Source organism: Phyllobates terribilis, unplaced genomic scaffold (assembly GCF_046119375.1).
Source record: "Phyllobates terribilis strain yellow unplaced genomic scaffold, ASM4611937v1 Scaffold_27__1_contigs__length_16484149, whole genome shotgun sequence".
In the NCBI taxonomy this organism is placed as follows: domain Eukaryota; kingdom Metazoa; phylum Chordata; class Amphibia; order Anura; family Dendrobatidae; genus Phyllobates; species Phyllobates terribilis.
The window spans coordinates 12,699,534-12,718,166 of record NW_027362787.1 but is presented as its reverse complement, the minus strand read 5'-3'; the positions used below and the strand labels follow the sequence as shown (position 1 = coordinate 12,718,166).

The window sequence follows — 18,633 nt, the reverse complement described above, 5'->3', positions numbered from 1 at the left end:
CAGTAAGTAAAGACCCTTAACTGCACTACCCGAGTCTGTCATCATTACCGGCTGCACCGCACCACCACAACCCCCATCCTCTGCGCCTGTCCCCTCTGAGGCTATACCCCTCCCGTTGGGGGTTATCCCACCAAGCTGCGCATCCACCATCAGCCTCAGCGGACCCTGCTGCAGCGGCGGCCACAGTGACCGCATCACAACGGGTGGCGTAGTCGACACAACGAACTTTAATAACATCAGTAAGGACTGCCACATAACACTTAGCTTGACGCCCTGGGCACGGGACCGGGTCACAGCCGCTCGGAGACTACAACCCCCCATCTGATCCGGTGCCGGGTATTCCCCTCACAAAGGAGTATGTCCCAGGGGGCGCGTCATATACATTTCACATAAACATAAACTTAAAACATCATTCACTGATAAAACATCTTGTTTAAAAATAGCAATGTTGCGCGCTTTCCAGAGAGATGACTTGGCGCAGTTCACTGTCTTCCAAGCCATTGTGTACTGGTCCATTGTGGGGCATTCCATAAGTCCGTATAGCACAGTTTTATATGTAAAGTCCTTGAGGTCTGCCACCCTTTCCAGTAGGGGGAGCAGTCTTCTCCAGAAATCCTTTGCAAAATTACATGTCCATAATAGATGTTCCACCGTTTCTTCGTCTTGGCATCCGGTTCTTGGGCAGATGGCAGACCTCACAAATCCTCTTCTGTATTGGAATGCCCGGCAAGGAAGACAGCGGTGCATGCAACTCCAAGCCAGATCTCTCTGTTCATTAAAAAGATAAAAAACGTTAATCATTTTCCAGATAGACATAGATTTGTCATCATCATATCTGTCAACATTACATATTTCCTCACTTTTACGTATTTCTTTAATTAGTTTCTTACTATTTCTTAATTCCTCTATTTTCTTAGTCCCTAAATTAAAATCGGACACTATTTTCCTTAAAATCTCATAATGCGTCGACAAATTAAAAGCATGGGGCACAGATATATTAACTTCATACCATCCAAACTTTCTCATAAAAAATCCTGTATTAAAACGCATAAAAAAGGACCAATAGTGATTCTTAAAAAGGGCATTAAAACAGTAAACGAACAGATGGATTAAAAGAAACCTATTAAAATCTGGAAAATCTTTACCACCTTTTACTTTTGATTTCATCACGATTTCTCTTTTCAGCTTTTCCATTTTTGAGTTCCAAAAGAAGGTAAAACAGGTTTTGGTTATCTTTTTTAAAGCATTAACAGGCGGGGGGAAAACCATGCTAAGATACAATAAAAGAGGTAAAATCACCATCTTTAAAACCAATACTTTACCCTCCATTGTAAGTCTCCTCATGTTCCACATACATATTTTCGTATTTACTTTCTGTATAACTGTTTCCCAACTATTATAACCATCATTATTTTCAGTGAATGATATACCTAAAATGGAAATGGATTCGGAGACATTAATTGGTACATCACGTAAAATCATCCCCCCAACACTTAAAATGTTACACTTATTAAAATTGATTTTATAACCAGAAGCTAGGCAAAAGGATTGCACTTGATGGAGAGTGGCCGTAAGTGATGGTGCATCTGTACACAAGACCGCCACGTCATCCATGTAGCCTACAACCTTGGCCTCCAAACCACCGCTTCCAGGCAGAGGGACACCGCATATCTGTTTATTTTGGCGTATTGCACATAACATTGGTTCCAGTGCACAGATAAACAGTAGGGGGGACAGAGGGCATCCCTGTTTCACCCCTGACCGTAAAAATACCTCTTGTGTCTTAAAACCATTCACTAAAATCTTACTTGTACAATCCTTGTAAAATGCTTTAAGCGATAGTAAAAACCCTTCTGGTATGCCCATTTTCTCTAAAACTTTAAAAAGATAAAAGTGTGAGACACGGTCAAATGCTTTTTCAAAATCAATAGATAAAATCGCCATTTTCCCCTTTCTGTCTTTCACATCCTCAATACAGTCTTTCACTAAATTCAGATTGTCCCATATACTGTGCCCCGGCACCCCACACACTTGATTAGAATGAATAACTTTGCTGATGACTTCTTTTAGACGATTTGCACAAATTTTAGCCATTATTTTATAGTCACAATTTAAAAGTGTTATTGGTCTCCAGTTTTCTAATTTTGATTTATCGCCTTTTTTGTATAGGAGGGAGACTTCACCTTTCTTCCAGGAATTTAATAAAACCTTATTATTAAAAACCTCAGTAAACAAATAAAACAAATCATCTTTTAAAATATCATAAAAACATACATAAAATTCTATTGGGATGCCATCAGGACCAGGGACCTTTCCAGTTTTAAAACTTTTAATAGTTTTTAACACTTCTTGTTCCGTTAAAACTTGGGATAAAAACTCTTGGGATGCGGGATCTAAAACAGCTGTTAGTCCTTGCAGCGAATCATCCATTAATTTATTATCTATATTTTTTCCATTAAAAAGATTAGAAAAAAAAACCTCAACTTTACCCAGCATATTTTTTATATTATTCTCACCATCTATATGGTCAATTATCACTTTTTCTTTTTTATTTTTCCTAAAAAAATATCTGGAACACTTTTCATTTTCTTCTATATGTTGTACTCTAGAACGAAAAATTATCTCTTTTCCTTTTTGTTCTAGCCATTTTGAAATCTCTTCTTTTAAGTTTGAAATATCAACTTGTACATCTATCCCATTGTCTCTGAGCTTAAATAATGTTTGTAGGCGGGTATTTAAAATTCTATATTCTTCATATTTTTCTTTGGCTCTACATATACTCTTTTTAATAAAAAAGTCTTTTATTTTTACTTTCATTCTATCCCACCATACACTCATAGTCTCATTTGTTTTTTTCCCTTTTCTACATTTCCTATAAAACTCAATAAAATCTGATAAAATCTGCGGGTCGGTTAAAAGGGATACGTTCATTTTCCAGCTTTTCTTACCACATTTTTTGTTGTCATTTACTTTTATGGTAAAGGATAAAAGTTTATGGTCTGAAAATATATTAGTTAAAACTTCACATTTGGCAGGTATTGTTTTATCTGAACCAAAAATAAAATCAATCCTAGAGCTACAATTAGCATTGCTCCAAGTGAAACCGGCGTCCTCTGTGCTGTCACTATGACACTCTTTATATATGTCTATCAATTTAGCATCTTTGACTATATCATGTAGCATACCTGAGGTTTTATCGTAGTTCCTGCTTACAGAGCTGGAGCGCCGGTTTTCACCTTTTAAAACACAATTAAAATCCCCTGCTAAGATAAAAGGTTCAGAGTTATTAATAAATAATGGTAAAAGATCAAGCATTTCGGCTCTTTCATTTTTCTCTGGGGATCCATAAAAATTTAAAAACTGCCATCTAATACCATCAATAAAAGCTTTCACTAATAAAATACGACCTGGTAAAATTTCCTGAATAAAATCAATTAAAACGTTCCCTTTAAAAAGTATGGCTACACCCGCTGATCCTGCAGCATTCGATCCGGACCAGACAGATGGCCCACACTTCCACTCATCTTTATATTTTTGATATGACATTTCATGTGGGATATTACATTCTTGCAGAAAAAATACAGATGCAGTAAAACACGTAAAAAAATTAAAAAGAGCAGATCTTCTCGTGTTAGATTTTATGCCTCTCACGTTGAGGGAAATACCTTTGAGCTCAGCCATCATTAGAAAATGTAGAAATTTTACTTAGGTAACTAAGAGCAATGGATTTACCTGTCCGATGAACCTGATCAGACCACTGGGCTTGCGCCTCCCTCCTCATCTGATAGTATCGTCACGAGAGTCTCCGTGGAGGAGGAAAGATTACCACATTTATATAAACCCGACGCTACACTGGCATAGCTCGGAGGGCTGGCTGGCAGAACCCGCTGGGTCTCCATTGGCTGGCCATGCAGTTCCTCATCAGGTGGGTCCCCGAGGGGTTCCGCCGCCCCTGTTTGACCTGTAGAAGGTCGTCCTATAGGAGGAGGTTGCGCACAAGGCAGAGCCTCTGACTCTTCAGAGGCAGCAAGATCCCGGTCCCCACCTGTAGCAGCGGAGACCGAAACCCCTGAGGGTCCAGCGTCCACGTCCCCTTCTGGAGAAGTGTCCATCTGTTCACCTCCTGCTGCCTCCTCCGAACCACCCTTTTTCTTTTTCTTAGGACCCACCTTTATCCACTCAGCGCCCTCAGCACTAGGAGACCCAGACTGGGCATGGGCTTCTGTGTCGGCCTTTTGCCGGTCCCTTTTGACCTTACCAGTAGTGCCCTTCTGCTCCTTCTCAGCCCTCCTTTTGGACTCCCGCAGGTCCTGCAGCCAGGTTTTGGGATTTGGTATTTTACCTGTCATAGACTCTGGAGACACTTCACTATTTGGTACGCCCTTATTGTCTCCAGAGGCTCCAGGTTGTTGTTCCTCCTCCTGAGGGGTGGTCTGATCTTTTGGTCCTTGGTCGGACGTCTTGGACTTCCCCTTTTGCTCATCTTCCCGAAATCTGTGAGGGCAAGAAAAATAAAAGTGACCTGGAGTCTGGCAAAAACTGCATTTCTTTTCCTTAGGGCATTCTTTTGTCTCATGTTCTTCACTAGCACAATTTCTACATGATACATGACAGTTTTCTTTTGAATGACCATAGCGCCCACACTTTCTGCAATATACTGGCATCCCAGAAAAGAAGAAATCCCCATTTGTTTGCCCAATTTTGAAACGGGCAGGGGGGAGCCGTATACCACCTGGTGTATTTGGATCTCTTGTACACTTCACAAGGAATTTCCACTTAGATGTCCATATGTTATATTCGTTTAATATCTTCCCAATACATTTAACACTTTTAAAATAAATTGCTAGAAATGACATTACTTCTGGAGCAGAAACAAAGGGCGAAAATATTTTTACAATAACCAGTCTTACCTCATCCAGGACGTGCTCAACAATTTGTATCCCTTTCAAAACAGGACTATTTTCAACTTTTTTTAACTTTTCTAGTACATCTCTAAAAATACCTTCTCCGGTGAATGTGATGTCATAGTCACCTCTTCTGGGATAATCCTGGATGGAGAGAATTTCATTCCTTTGTACGCCAAGAAGGTTCCTGAGCACGTCCTGGACTACATACCCTAATTTCCTCATATCCGAGCCACCCGCCGTGAAGTGAACTCGGATAGAGTTTTTTAGCCTTGCATAAAGAGGCACGAGGTTAGGGTCAACCTCCATGGAAAAACGCAACAAGGTTGCAAATTGCAGCCGCTTGCAATCTGCGCTCCCAGTGTTTTTGCAGCGAAAAACACCTGGAAGCTGGGGGATCGCAACTCGTTACCCTGGGACTAAGCCCTCTCCCTAATAGCAGCAAGCAGGTTAAGTCCACCAAAGTGGACGATCCTGCCAGGCCAAGGAGAGGGGTACCCGAGTGCCCTTCAACCACAATCTCCTGCAATAAAGCACTTGATCTTAGCCAAAAGGCCGAGAAGCGATAACCAGAATTGGTTTCAAACTACGGAGCCACCCAAGGATCCTGAAAAGTCCATTTGTGGAGATGAGCTCCTGGACTCCCGTTAAGAAGACATGTTGTCAACCTCTAGATCCCTTACATGCCTGCACTTTTCGGCTTGCTGCTGCTGCAATCCACGCGTTTTAGATCTGCATAACTCCACCTCTTTAAACACAGCACCTTCACCCCCTGCTGTTCCCACCCGCCTCAACACCGTTGGAAGGGAGGAGAACCAATTAAGGCGGGGGGTGGGGTGGAACGAGCAGCTGTCTACCCTTAGCAGGAGGGCTCCTGATTACATACCTCTCCTGCTGCTGCTGCTGCTGGCTGTCCAGCAGCAGACTGAAGGTGGCTGCTGCTGTGCACAGGTATATAAAGGCTCAGAGCCTATTATGACACGCGCAGCCAGCGTTCCATTGCCACATTCCATCTACTGCAGGCAGGATACCTGGCTGGCTGAATGTCGCTGAGAAGCTCACAGAGACCGCCATAAGCAACAGTTTAACAGAATGCCACAGACTAATCAACCAAACTTTTTGGGTTGGGTTCTCTTTTATAGTCTGCAGGCATTAAATGAAAGAAGTCAGTGTTCCAGCAGAAGGAGACAACGTTTCAGAAAAGGCATTGTAGCAAACCAAAAAAGAAATTTTAAGCGCAGCAGAGTAACCAGCGCACATACCTGTTAGCTCAGGTGAGTTTAAAAGGCAGCTGTTGATAACAAGGGCATTTGCTAAATAGATGGTGTGTGTGCAACAATATACTGAAAGGTCAATTATATTGTGCAGCTTATCTCACCACCTGTAGTTATTTAGGTGAAAGCTCCAAAATGCTTGCCTAATATGTCTGTTTATCCAAAAGGAAGTAAAAAGGGAGAGCTAGAAAGATAGCATTGCATCACATTACATGGCAATGCAATGCACAGTTGCTGAAGTTGAACCAAAATGAGCTTGTAATCTGGCTTCTGCAACTTTGAACATGAAAAATCCAATGAGGAGAAGAAAAGCAAAGCCAAAGAGTCCATCCCAAAATCCGACAAACAAGCAAAATGAACAAAAAACATTGAATTCAATTCTTTCTGATTTTAGAAACTGCATTAAAGAAGGGGTGCACCGGTCCTGGAGATACTGCAATACCAGGTCAATGCGTGGAGTGGACAGAGCAAGCTCTTTTTCCATCTCCCTGTTCTAAAAATCCATTTAATATATGGTCCCCAGATAGGGGACGTATCAGATATTAAACTGATAAGAACAGATACTACACTTGATCTTAGCCAAAAGGCCGAGAAGCGATAACCAGAATTGGTTTCAAACTACGGAGCCACCCAAGGATCCTGAAAAGTCCATTTGTGGAGATGAGCTCCTGGACTCCCGTTAAGAAGACATGTTGTCAACCTCTAGATCCCTTACATGCCTGCACTTTTCGGCTTGCTGCTGCTGCAATCCACGCGTTTTAGATCTGCATAACTCCACCTCTTTAAACACAGCACCTTCACCCCCTGCTGTTCCCACCCGCCTCAACACCGTTGGAAGGGAGGAGAACCAATTAAGGCGGGGGGTGGGGTGGAACGAGCAGCTGTCTACCCTTAGCAGGAGGGCTCCTGATTACATACCTCTCCTGCTGCTGCTGCTGCTGGCTGTCCAGCAGCAGACTGAAGGTGGCTGCTGCTGTGCACAGGTATATAAAGGCTCAGAGCCTATTATGACACGCGCAGCCAGCGTTCCATTGCCACATTCCATCTACTGCAGGCAGGATACCTGGCTGGCTGAATGTCGCTGAGAAGCTCACAGAGACCGCCATAAGCAACAGTTTAACAGAATGCCACAGACTAATCAACCAAACTTTTTGGGTTGGGTTCTCTTTTATAGTCTGCAGGCATTAAATGAAAGAAGTCAGTGTTCCAGCAGAAGGAGACAACGTTTCAGAAAAGGCATTGTAGCAAACCAAAAAAGAAATTTTAAGCGCAGCAGAGTAACCAGCGCACATACCTGTTAGCTCAGGTGAGTTTAAAAGGCTGCTGTTGATAACAAGGGCATTTGCTAAATAGATGGTGTGTGTGCAACAATATACTGAAAGGTCAATTATATTGTGCAGCTTATCTCACCACCTGTAGTTATTTAGGTGAAAGCTCCAAAATGCTTGCCTAATATGTCTGTTTATCCAAAAGGAAGTAAAAAGGGAGAGCTAGAAAGATAGCATTGCATCACATTACATGGCAATGCAATGCACAGTTGCTGAAGTTGAACCAAAATGAGCTTGTAATCTGGCTTCTGCAACTTTGAACATGAAAAATCCAATGAGGAGAAGAAAAGCAAAGCCAAAGAGTCCATCCCAAAATCCGACAAACAAGCAAAATGAACAAAAAACATTGAATTCAATTCTTTCTGATTTTAGAAACTGCATTAAAGAAGGGGTGCACCGGTCCTGGAGATACTGCAATACCAGGTCAATGCGTGGAGTGGACAGAGCAAGCTCTTTTTCCATCTCCCTGTTCTAAAAATCCATTTAATATATGGTCCCCAGATAGGGGACGTATCAGATATTAAACTGATAAGAACAGATACTACACTTGATCTTAGCCAAAAGGCCGAGAAGCGATAACCAGAATTGGTTTCAAACTACGGAGCCACCCAAGGATCCTGAAAAGTCCATTTGTGGAGATGAGCTCCTGGACTCCCGTTAAGAAGACATGTTGTCAACCTCTAGATCCCTTACATGCCTGCACTTTTCGGCTTGCTGCTGCTGCAATCCACGCGTTTTAGATCTGCATAACTCCACCTCTTTAAACACAGCACCTTCACCCCCTGCTGTTCCCACCCGCCTCAACACCGTTGGAAGGGAGGAGAACCAATTAAGGCGGGGGGTGGGGTGGAACGAGCAGCTGTCTACCCTTAGCAGGAGGGCTCCTGATTACATACCTCTCCTGCTGCTGCTGCTGCTGGCTGTCCAGCAGCAGACTGAAGGTGGCTGCTGCTGTGCACAGGTATATAAAGGCTCAGAGCCTATTATGACACGCGCAGCCAGCGTTCCATTGCCACATTCCATCTACTGCAGGCAGGATACCTGGCTGGCTGAATGTCGCTGAGAAGCTCACAGAGACCGCCATAAGCAACAGTTTAACAGAATGCCACAGACTAATCAACCAAACTTTTTGGGTTGGGTTCTCTTTTATAGTCTGCAGGCATTAAATGAAAGAAGTCAGTGTTCCAGCAGAAGGAGACAACGTTTCAGAAAAGGCATTGTAGCAAACCAAAAAATAAATTTTAAGCGCAGCAGAGTAACCAGCGCACATACCTGTTAGCTCAGGTGAGTTTAAAAGGCTGCTGTTGATAACAAGGGCATTTGCTAAATAGATGGTGTGTGTGCAACAATATACTGAAAGGTCAATTATATTGTGCAGCTTATCTCACCACCTGTAGTTATTTAGGTGAAAGCTCCAAAATGCTTGCCTAATATGTCTGTTTATCCAAAAGGAAGTAAAAAGGGAGAGCTAGAAAGATAGCATTGCATCACATTACATGGCAATGCAATGCACAGTTGCTGAAGTTGAACCAAAATGAGCTTGTAATCTGGCTTCTGCAACTTTGAACATGAAAAATCCAATGAGGAGAAGAAAAGCAAAGCCAAAGAGTCCATCCCAAAATCCGACAAACAAGCAAAATGAACAAAAAACATTGAATTCAATTCTTTCTGATTTTAGAAACTGCATTAAAGAAGGGGTGCACCGGTCCTGGAGATACTGCAATACCAGGTCAATGCGTGGAGTGGACAGAGCAAGCTCTTTTTCCATCTCCCTGTTCTAAAAATCCATTTAATATATGGTCCCCAGATAGGGGACGTATCAGATATTAAACTGATAAGAACAGATTTTTATTTTTTTTTTTTAATTTGGCTATCCCCCACATGGGGATAAAAACCGTTTATTTAAAATTTAACAAATTACAGAAATAAAACCATTACATCCACATTACACTTTCGGGACTTCAAAGAAAAATAAAAATTCCATCACAGCAAATTTTACAAGACTTCAAATATTCCATAGGTTAAAAAGCCATTTGCCTGCCAACATTACATTCTTTTTCCTGTCCAATAAATAGTATATGTACATTTCACTTTTACAAAAGGCTAAAACATCATCTACTGGTAACATTTCATGTTTAAAAACAGCAATATTTCTAGCATTCCAGAGCGCTATCTTGGCACAATTCACTGTCTTCCACGCCATTATTTTTTGGTCCATTGTTGGGCATTCCAGAAGACCATATAACACTGATGCAAAATTAAAGTCCTTGAGGTCCACCATTTTCTCCAGCAGGGGGATTAATCTTCTCCAGAACTCTTTAGCAAAAGCACAAGTCCATAAAAGATGCTTCACTGTCTCTTCTTCTTGACAACCTTCTCTTGGGCAGATGGCAGACCTCACAAAACCTCTTCTGTACTGGAATGCCCGGCAAGGAAGACAGTGGTGTGCGCAGCTCCAAGACATGTCTTTCTGTACATTAAAAAGATAAGGGGCGTTAATCATTTTCCATATGTGTACAGTTTTGTCATCATCATAACGTTCAATATCACACAACGTCACATCAGTACTAATTTGTTTGAGTAGTGTCTTGCTGTTACATAGATCCCCTGTCTGTTTCTTATTCAAATTAAAATCAAGAATAATTTTCTTTAAAATCTCATAATGTGCAGGTAGGTTAAAAGCATAAGGAAAGGATAAAACCGTTTCAAACCAACCAAACCTTCTCATGAGAAAACCAGTGTTAAAACGCATAAAATAGGAAAGGTAATTATCTTTAAAAAGGGTTTTAAAACAGAAACAGAAAAAATGTATTAAAAGAAACTTATCTAAAACAGGGAAATCTTTCCCACCTTTAACCTTTGGCTTTGTCACAATTTCTCTTTTGAGTTTCTCCATTTTTGAGCCCCAAAAAAAGGTAAAACATACTTTTGTAATTCGTTTCAACAAATTTGTAGGAGGGGGGAACACCAAACTAAGATATAACAGGATAGGTAATATCACCATTTTTACAATCAGAACTTTACCTTCCATTGACAGCTTTCTCATATTCCACATGCAGATTTTCTGATTAATTTTCTGTGCTGCCGCATCCCAGCTATTAAAACCATTATTAGATTCATTAAAAGAAACACCTAAAATAGTAATGGAATCTGTAACTGCAATTGGTACATCATGTAAACTCATCCCCCCGACATTTAAAATATTACATTTAGTAAGATTAATTTTAAAACCGGAAACTGTACAAAAAGACTGAATTTGGCTTATCGTTTTTTGTATTGAAGGTACATCACATCCAAACACTGCTACATCATCCATATAGCTTACAACTTTAACTTGTAGACCGTTCCCTCCGGGTAAGGGTACTCCACATATTTGCTTATCCCGGCGTATTGTACATAAAAGGGGTTCTATAGCACATATAAAAAGCAGGGGGGACAAAGGGCAACCCTGCTTCACCCCTGATTTTAAAACTACCTCTTTTGTTTTAAAACCATTAACTAAAATCTTACTCGTACAATCATTATAAAAAGCTTTAAGAGACAATAAAAACCCACCCGGAATGCCCATTTTTTCTAAAACTTTAAAAAGATAAAAATGAGACACGCGGTCAAAAGCTTTCTCAAAATCCACCGCTAGGATTGACATCTTTGTCTTTCTGGTTTTTACATCTTCAATACAATCTTTCACCAGGTTTAAATTGTCCCAGATACTACGACCAGGTACCCCGCATACCTGATTTGCATGAATTACTTTATGTATCACCTTTTTCAACCGATTTGCACAGATCTTAGCCATAATTTTGTAATCACTATTTAAAAGAGTTATCGGCCTCCAGTTTTTAAGATCCGTTTTGTCACCTTTTTTGTATAGTAGTGATACCTCACCTTTCTTCCATGAGTTGAGTAAAACCTTATTATTAAAAACTTCGGAAAACAAATTAAACAAATCATCTTTTAAAATATCATAAAAACTTATATAAAACTCTATGGGGATACCATCAGGGCCGGGCACTTTACCATTTTTAAAACTCTTCATGGTTTCTAAAATCTCTTCCTCACATAGAGGTTGGGATAAAAAACTTTGGGCATCAGCATCTAGGGTGGACTTGATCTCCCCCAGGAAAGTGTGTATTAAATCATGGTCTACAGTTTTTACATTAAAAAGATCATTAAAATAGACATTTACCTTATCCAATATAACGTTGATATTATTATCTCCATCTATGTTATCAATTATTGTTTTCGCCTGTTTGTTTTTCTTAAAAAAATACCTGGAGCAAGTCTCATCCTCTTCTACGTGTTTTACCTTTGAACGAAAAATCAGTTCTTTTCCTTTTTGTTCCAACCACTTTGAAATTTCTCCTTTAAGACTCAATATATCATTACCTACATCCAGACCATTGTCTTTGAATTTGTACAATGTCTGTAACCTGATATTAAGAAAATTATAGATCTCAAACTTTTCTTTAGCTTTTTGTATGCTTTTCTTTATAAAGAAATCTTTAATGTTTATTTTCATTCTATCCCACCAGGAGCTAAAAGAAATATTGGGGTTTTTCCTTTTTCTACAGTTTACATAAAACTCAATAAAATCCGATAAAATTTGTGGATCTTTTAAAAGGGACACATTCAATTTCCAAGATTTCTTACCACATTTCTTCTTTCCATTAATCCTCACTCTAAAAGATAAAACCTTGTGATCTGAGAGAATATTAGTTAAAACTTCACATTTCACTGGCAGTATTTTTTCTGAACCTAAAACAAAATCTATCCTGGAGCTACATGTAGAATTGCTCCAGGTGAAACCAGCGTCTATAGGGCTATCCTTGTTACATTCTTTATACACATCAGTTAATTTACAATCATTTATAATATTGCTTAACATTCCAGACGTTTTGTCATAATTTCTACTCACGGAACCGGAGCGTCGGCTTTCGCCTTTTAAAATACAATTAAAATCACCTGCCAGGATAAAAGGTTCAGAAATGTTAATAAATAAAGGTAAAATTTCCAGCATATCAGCCCTTTCATTTTTATCAGGTGACCCATAAAAATTTAAAAACTGCCATCTTGTCCCATCAATAAAAGCCTTAACTAAAAGAATACGACCCGGTAAAATATCTTGGATAAAATCAATAGACACATTTCCCTTAAAAAGTATAGCTACCCCGGCTGATCCGGTTGCATTTGATCCAGACCAGACCGATGGACCATGTTTCCACTCTTCCTTATATTTTTTGTAAGAAATCTTATGAGGGATATGACATTCTTGTAAAAAGAAAACAGAAGCTGTAAAACAGGTTAAAAAATGTAAAACAGTAGCTCTTCTGGTCTTGGATCCTATGCCTCTCACATTGAGGGAAACACCACTAATGTCAGCCATCATAACAAATGGTTAGGAAGAAACAAAAACTGGACTTTACCTATCCGATGGACGGATCAGACCACTTGGACTTTCACCAACGCCCTCTTCTGAATCCACCGTTATCAAAGAGTCTTCATCATCGGAGAAGGAACATTCACTTAAATTAAGACCCGACGCTACTGGGGTGTAGCTCGTAAGGATATTGAGAGAAAGGTTACACTGGGTCTCCATAGGCTGACCATTTAGGTCCTCGTCAGGTGGGTCTCCGAGAGGCTCCGCACTCCCCTGCTGACCCGCAGAGGGTCGTAACACAGGGGCAGGCTGCGCACATGGCGGAGCCTCAGAGTCCCCGGAGGCAGCCAGGTTCGGGGCCCCACCTGGAGCAGCAGAGCCCCGGGACCTCGGGATTCCAGAGTCTACACCCCCGTGAGGGGATGTATCCATCTCCTCCCTATTAGCCACCTCCACGGAACCATTCTTTTTCTTATTATGAGACCTCACCAAATGCCACGTACCGCCCTCGCTCTCGTGAGACCCAGTGGGAATTTTGGGCTCGGTGTCAGCCTTTTGGCGCTCTTTTTTGGCCTTACCGACCGCCCCTTTATGATCTTTCTCAGCCTTCCTTTTAGCCTCCTTATGGTCTTTCAGCCAGCTCCTGGGCTCCTGTGAGTTACCTGTCATTGACTCGGAGGGATTGTTACTAGTTGAAGCGCCCTTATCACCTCCCGAGGCTCCAGGTTGTTGCTCCTCCTCCTGAGGGGTGGTCTGATTGGCCCGTCCATTCCCGGATGTCTTGGACTTCTCCTTTTGTTTTTGTTCATCCTCTCTGAACCTGTGAGGGCAAGAAAAATAGAAATGACCAGGTGTCCGACAAAAAGAGCATTTTTTTTCATTTGGGCACTCCTTTGTGTCATGTTCAGTACTGGCACAATTTCTACAAGTGGCACCACAACTATCCTTAGAGTGCCCATAGAGACCACAATACCTACAGAAAAGTGGCATTCCTGAGAAAAAAAAATCCCCATTAGTTTGCCCTATTTTAAATCGAGCTGGAGGAAGTCTCACACCTCCAGGGAATTTAGGGTCTCTTTCACATTTTACTAAAAACTTCCATTTTGAGGTCCAGATGTTAAACTCATTCAACACTTTCCCAATCAATTTCACACTTTTAAAATAAACTGACAAAAAGGAAATAACCTCTGGTGCTGTTATGAAGGGTGAGAAGATTTTCACAACCACCATCTTTACCTTATCCAGGACGTGCTCGATGATCTGAATCCCTTTTAGACCAGGGCTATTTTCTACCGACTTAACTCTGGACAAAACATCTTTGAAAATACCTTCGCCAGTAAAGGTTACATCATAATCTCCACGTCGAGGATAATCCTGGATAGAAAGGATTTCGTTGGTTCTGACGTGGAGCAGTTTCTCAAGCACGTCCTGGACTACATATCCCAGATTCCGTATATCGGAACCACCAGCCGTAAATCGGACCCTTATGGTGTTCTTAAGCCTCGCATATAGAGGCACGAGGTTGGGGTCAACCTCCATGGTATGGCGCAACAAAATGTAAATTGCAACCGCCTGCAATCTGCGCCTTCAGAGCTTTGAGATAAAGCACCTGAAGGCTGGGGGATCGCTGCCCGTTACCCTAGGACTAATCCCTCTCCCTAATAGCAGCAGGCAGGTGAAGCCCACCGAAGTGGACGATCCTGCCAGGCCAAGGAGAGGGGTACCTGAGTGCCCTTCAACTGAAACCTCCTGCTGTGAAGCACTTGGTCTCAGCCAAAAGGCCGAGAAGCGATAACCAGAATTGGTTTCAAACTACGGAGCCACCCAAGGATCCTGAAAAGTCCATTTGTGGAGATGAGCTCCTGGACTCCCGTTAAGAAGACATGTTGTCAACCTCTAGATCCCTTACATGCCTGCACTTTTCGGCTTGCTGCTGCTGCAATCCACGCGTTTTAGATCTGCATAACTCCACCTCTTTAAACACAGCACCTTCACCCCCTGCTGTTCCCACCCGCCTCAACACCGTTGGAAGGGAGGAGAACCAATTAAGGCGGGGGGTGGGGTGGAACGAGCAGCTGTCTACCCTTAGCAGGAGGGCTCCTGATTACATACCTCTCCTGCTGCTGCTGCTGCTGGCTGTCCAGCAGCAGACTGAAGGTGGCTGCTGCTGTGCACAGGTATATAAAGGCTCAGAGCCTATTATGACACGCGCAGCCAGCGTTCCATTGCCACATTCCATCTACTGCAGGCAGGATACCTGGCTGGCTGAATGTCGCTGAGAAGCTCACAGAGACCGCCATAAGCAACAGTTTAACAGAATGCCACAGACTAATCAACCAAACTTTTTGGGTTGGGTTCTCTTTTATAGTCTGCAGGCATTAAATGAAAGAAGTCAGTGTTCCAGCAGAAGGAGACAACGTTTCAGAAAAGGCATTGTAGCAAACCAAAAAAGAAATTTTAAGCGCAGCAGAGTAACCAGCGCACATACCTGTTAGCTCAGGTGAGTTTAAAAGGCTGCTGTTGATAACAAGGGCATTTGCTAAATAGATGGTGTGTGTGCAACAATATACTGAAAGGTCAATTATATTGTGCAGCTTATCTCACCACCTGTAGTTATTTAGGTGAAAGCTCCAAAATGCTTGCCTAATATGTCTGTTTATCCAAAAGGAAGTAAAAAGGGAGAGCTAGAAAGATAGCATTGCATCACATTACATGGCAATGCAATGCACAGTTGCTGAAGTTGAACCAAAATGAGCTTGTAATCTGGCTTCTGCAACTTTGAACATGAAAAATCCAATGAGGAGAAGAAAAGCAAAGCCAAAGAGTCCATCCCAAAATCCGACAAACAAGCAAAATGAACAAAAAACATTGAATTCAATTCTTTCTGATTTTAGAAACTGCATTAAAGAAGGGGTGCACCGGTCCTGGAGATACTGCAATACCAGGTCAATGCGTGGAGTGGACAGAGCAAGCTCTTTTTCCATCTCCCTGTTCTAAAAATCCATTTAATATATGGTCCCCAGATAGGGGACGTATCAGATATTAAATTGATAAGAACAGATACTACACTTGATCTTAGCCAAAAGGCCGAGAAGCGATAACCAGAATTGGTTTCAAACTACGGAGCCACCCAAGGATCCTGAAAAGTCCATTTGTGGAGATGAGCTCCTGGACTCCCGTTAAGAAGACATGTTGTCAACCTCTAGATCCCTTACATGCCTGCACTTTTCGGCTTGCTGCTGCTGCAATCCACGCGTTTTAGATCTGCATAACTCCACCTCTTTAAACACAGCACCTTCACCCCCTGCTGTTCCCACCCGCCTCAACACCGTTGGAAGGGAGGAGAACCAATTAAGGCGGGGGGTGGGGTGGAACGAGCAGCTGTCTACCCTTAGCAGGAGGGCTCCTGATTACATACCTCTCCTGCTGCTGCTGCTGCTGGCTGTCCAGCAGCAGACTGAAGGTGGCTGCTGCTGTGCACAGGTATATAAAGGCTCAGAGCCTATTATGACACGCGCAGCCAGCGTTCCATTGCCACATTCCATCTACTGCAGGCAGGATACCTGGCTGGCTGAATGTCGCTGAGAAGCTCACAGAGACCGCCATAAGCAACAGTTTAACAGAATGCCACAGACTAATCAACCAAACTTTTTGGGTTGGGTTCTCTTTTATAGTCTGCAGGCATTAAATTAAAGAAGTCAGTGTTCCAGCAGAAGGAGACAACGTTTCAGAAAAGGCATTGTAGCAAACCAAAAAAGAAATTTTAAGCGCAGCAGAGTAACAAGCGCACATACCTGTTAGCTCAGGTGAGTTTAAAAGGCTGCTGTTGATAACAAGGGCATTTGCTAAATAGATGGTGTGTGTGCAACAATATACTGAAAGGTCAATTATATTGTGCAGCTTATCTCACCACCTGTAGTTATTTAGGTGAAAGCTCCAAAATGCTTGCCTAATATGTCTGTTTATCCAAAAGGAAGTAAAAAGGGAGAGCTAGAAAGATAGCATTGCATCACATTACATGGCAATGCAATGCACAGTTGCTGAAGTTGAACCAAAATGAGCTTGTAATCTGGCTTCTGCAACTTTGAACATGAAAAATCCAATGAGGAGAAAAAAAGCAAAGCCAAAGAGTCCATCCCAAAATCCGACAAACAAGCAAAATGAACAAAAAACATTGAATTCAATTCTTTCTGATTTTAGAAACTGCATTAAAGAAGGGGTGCACCGGTCCTGGAGATACTGCAATACCAGGTCAATGCGTGGAGTGGACAGAGCAAGCTCTTTTTCCATCTCCCTGTTCTAAAAATCCATTTAATATATGGTCCCCAGATAGGGGATGTATCAGATATTAAACTGATAAGAACAGATACTACACTTGATCTTAGCCAAAAGGCCGAGAAGCGATAACCAGAATTGGTTTCAAACTACGGAGCCACCCAAGGATCCTGAAAAGTCCATTTGTGGAGATGAGCTCCTGGACTCCCGTTAAGAAGACATGTTGTCAACCTCTAGATCCCTTACATGCCTGCACTTTTCGGCTTGCTGCTGCTTCAATCCACGCGTTTTAGATCTGCATAACTCCACCTCTTTAAACACAGCACCTTCACCCCCTGCTGTTCCCACCCGCCTCAACACCGTTGGAAGGGAGGAGAACCAATTAAGGCGGGGGGTGGGGTGGAACGAGCAGCTGTCTACCCTTAGCAGGAGGGCTCCTGATTACATACCTCTCCTGCTGCTGCTGCTGCTGGCTGTCCAGCAGCAGACTGAAGGTGGCTGCTGCTGTGCACAGGTATATAAAGGCTCAGAGCCTATTATGACACGCGCAGCCAGCGTTCCATTGCCACATTCCATCTACTGCAGGCAGGATACCTGGCTGGCTGAATGTCGCTGAGAAGCTCACAGAGACCGCCATAAGCAACAGTTTAACAGAATGCCACAGACTAATCAACCAAACTTTTTGGGTTGGGTTCTCTTTTATAGTCTGCAGGCATTAAATGAAAGAAGTCAGTGTTCCAGCAGAAGGAGACAACGTTTCAGAAAAGGCATTGTAGCAAACCAAAAAAGAAATTTTAAGCGCAGCAGAGTAACCAGCGCACATACCTGTTAGCTCAGGTGAGTTTAAAAGGCTGCTGTTGATAACAAGGGCATTTGCTAAATAGATGGTGTGTGTGCAACAATATACTGAAAGGTCAATTATATTGTGCAGCTTATCTCACCACCTGTAGTTATTTAGGTGAAAGCTCCAAAATGCTTGCCTAATATGTCTGTTTATCCAAAAGGAAGTAAAAAGGGAGAGCTAGAAAGATAGCATTGCATCACATTACATGGCAATGCAATGCACAGTTGCTGAAGTTGAACCAAAATGAGCTTGTAATCTGGCTTCTGCAACTTTGAACATGAAAAATCCAATGAGGAGAAGAAAAGCAAAGCCAAAGAGTCCATCCCAAAATCCGACAAACAAGCAAAATGAACAAAAAACATTGAATTCAATTCTTTCTGATTTTAGAAACTGCATTAAAGAAGGGGTGCACCGGTCCTGGAGATACTGCAATACCAGGTCAATGCGTGGAGTGGACAGAGCAAGCTCTTTTTCCATCTCCCTGTTCTAAAAATCCATTTAATATATGGTCCCCAGATAGGGGACGTATCAGATATTAAACTGATAAGAACAGATACTACACTTGATCTTAGCCAAAAGGCCGAGAAGCGATAACCAGAATTGGTTTCAAACTACGGAGCCACCCAAGGAT

General features: G+C 42.0%; 5 non-coding genes and 1 pseudogene across 5 annotated transcripts; all 6 read right to left on the bottom strand.

Moving 5' to 3' along the window:
- Positions 1 to 6,586: 6,586 nt before the first annotated feature.
- Positions 6,587 to 6,777, bottom strand: LOC141176769 (U2 spliceosomal RNA). The gene has a single exon (XR_012253426.1). It is a non-coding gene; the product is annotated as a U2 spliceosomal RNA (small nuclear RNA).
- A 1,115-nt stretch (positions 6,778 to 7,892) lies between these two features.
- LOC141176768 (U2 spliceosomal RNA) lies at positions 7,893 to 8,083 on the bottom strand. The gene has a single exon (XR_012253425.1). It is a non-coding gene; the product is annotated as a U2 spliceosomal RNA (small nuclear RNA).
- Positions 8,084 to 9,198: 1,115 nt separating this feature from the next.
- LOC141177810 (U2 spliceosomal RNA) lies at positions 9,199 to 9,404 on the bottom strand (annotated as a pseudogene).
- A 6,387-nt stretch (positions 9,405 to 15,791) lies between these two features.
- On the bottom strand, positions 15,792 to 15,982 carry LOC141177579 (U2 spliceosomal RNA). Its single transcript, XR_012254161.1, has one exon. It is a non-coding gene; the product is annotated as a U2 spliceosomal RNA (small nuclear RNA).
- A 1,115-nt stretch (positions 15,983 to 17,097) lies between these two features.
- LOC141177467 (U2 spliceosomal RNA) lies at positions 17,098 to 17,288 on the bottom strand. The gene has a single exon (XR_012254059.1). It is a non-coding gene; the product is annotated as a U2 spliceosomal RNA (small nuclear RNA).
- Positions 17,289 to 18,403: 1,115 nt separating this feature from the next.
- On the bottom strand, positions 18,404 to 18,594 carry LOC141176767 (U2 spliceosomal RNA). The gene has a single exon (XR_012253424.1). It is a non-coding gene; the product is annotated as a U2 spliceosomal RNA (small nuclear RNA).
- Between the last annotated feature and the right edge of the window lie 39 nt (positions 18,595 to 18,633).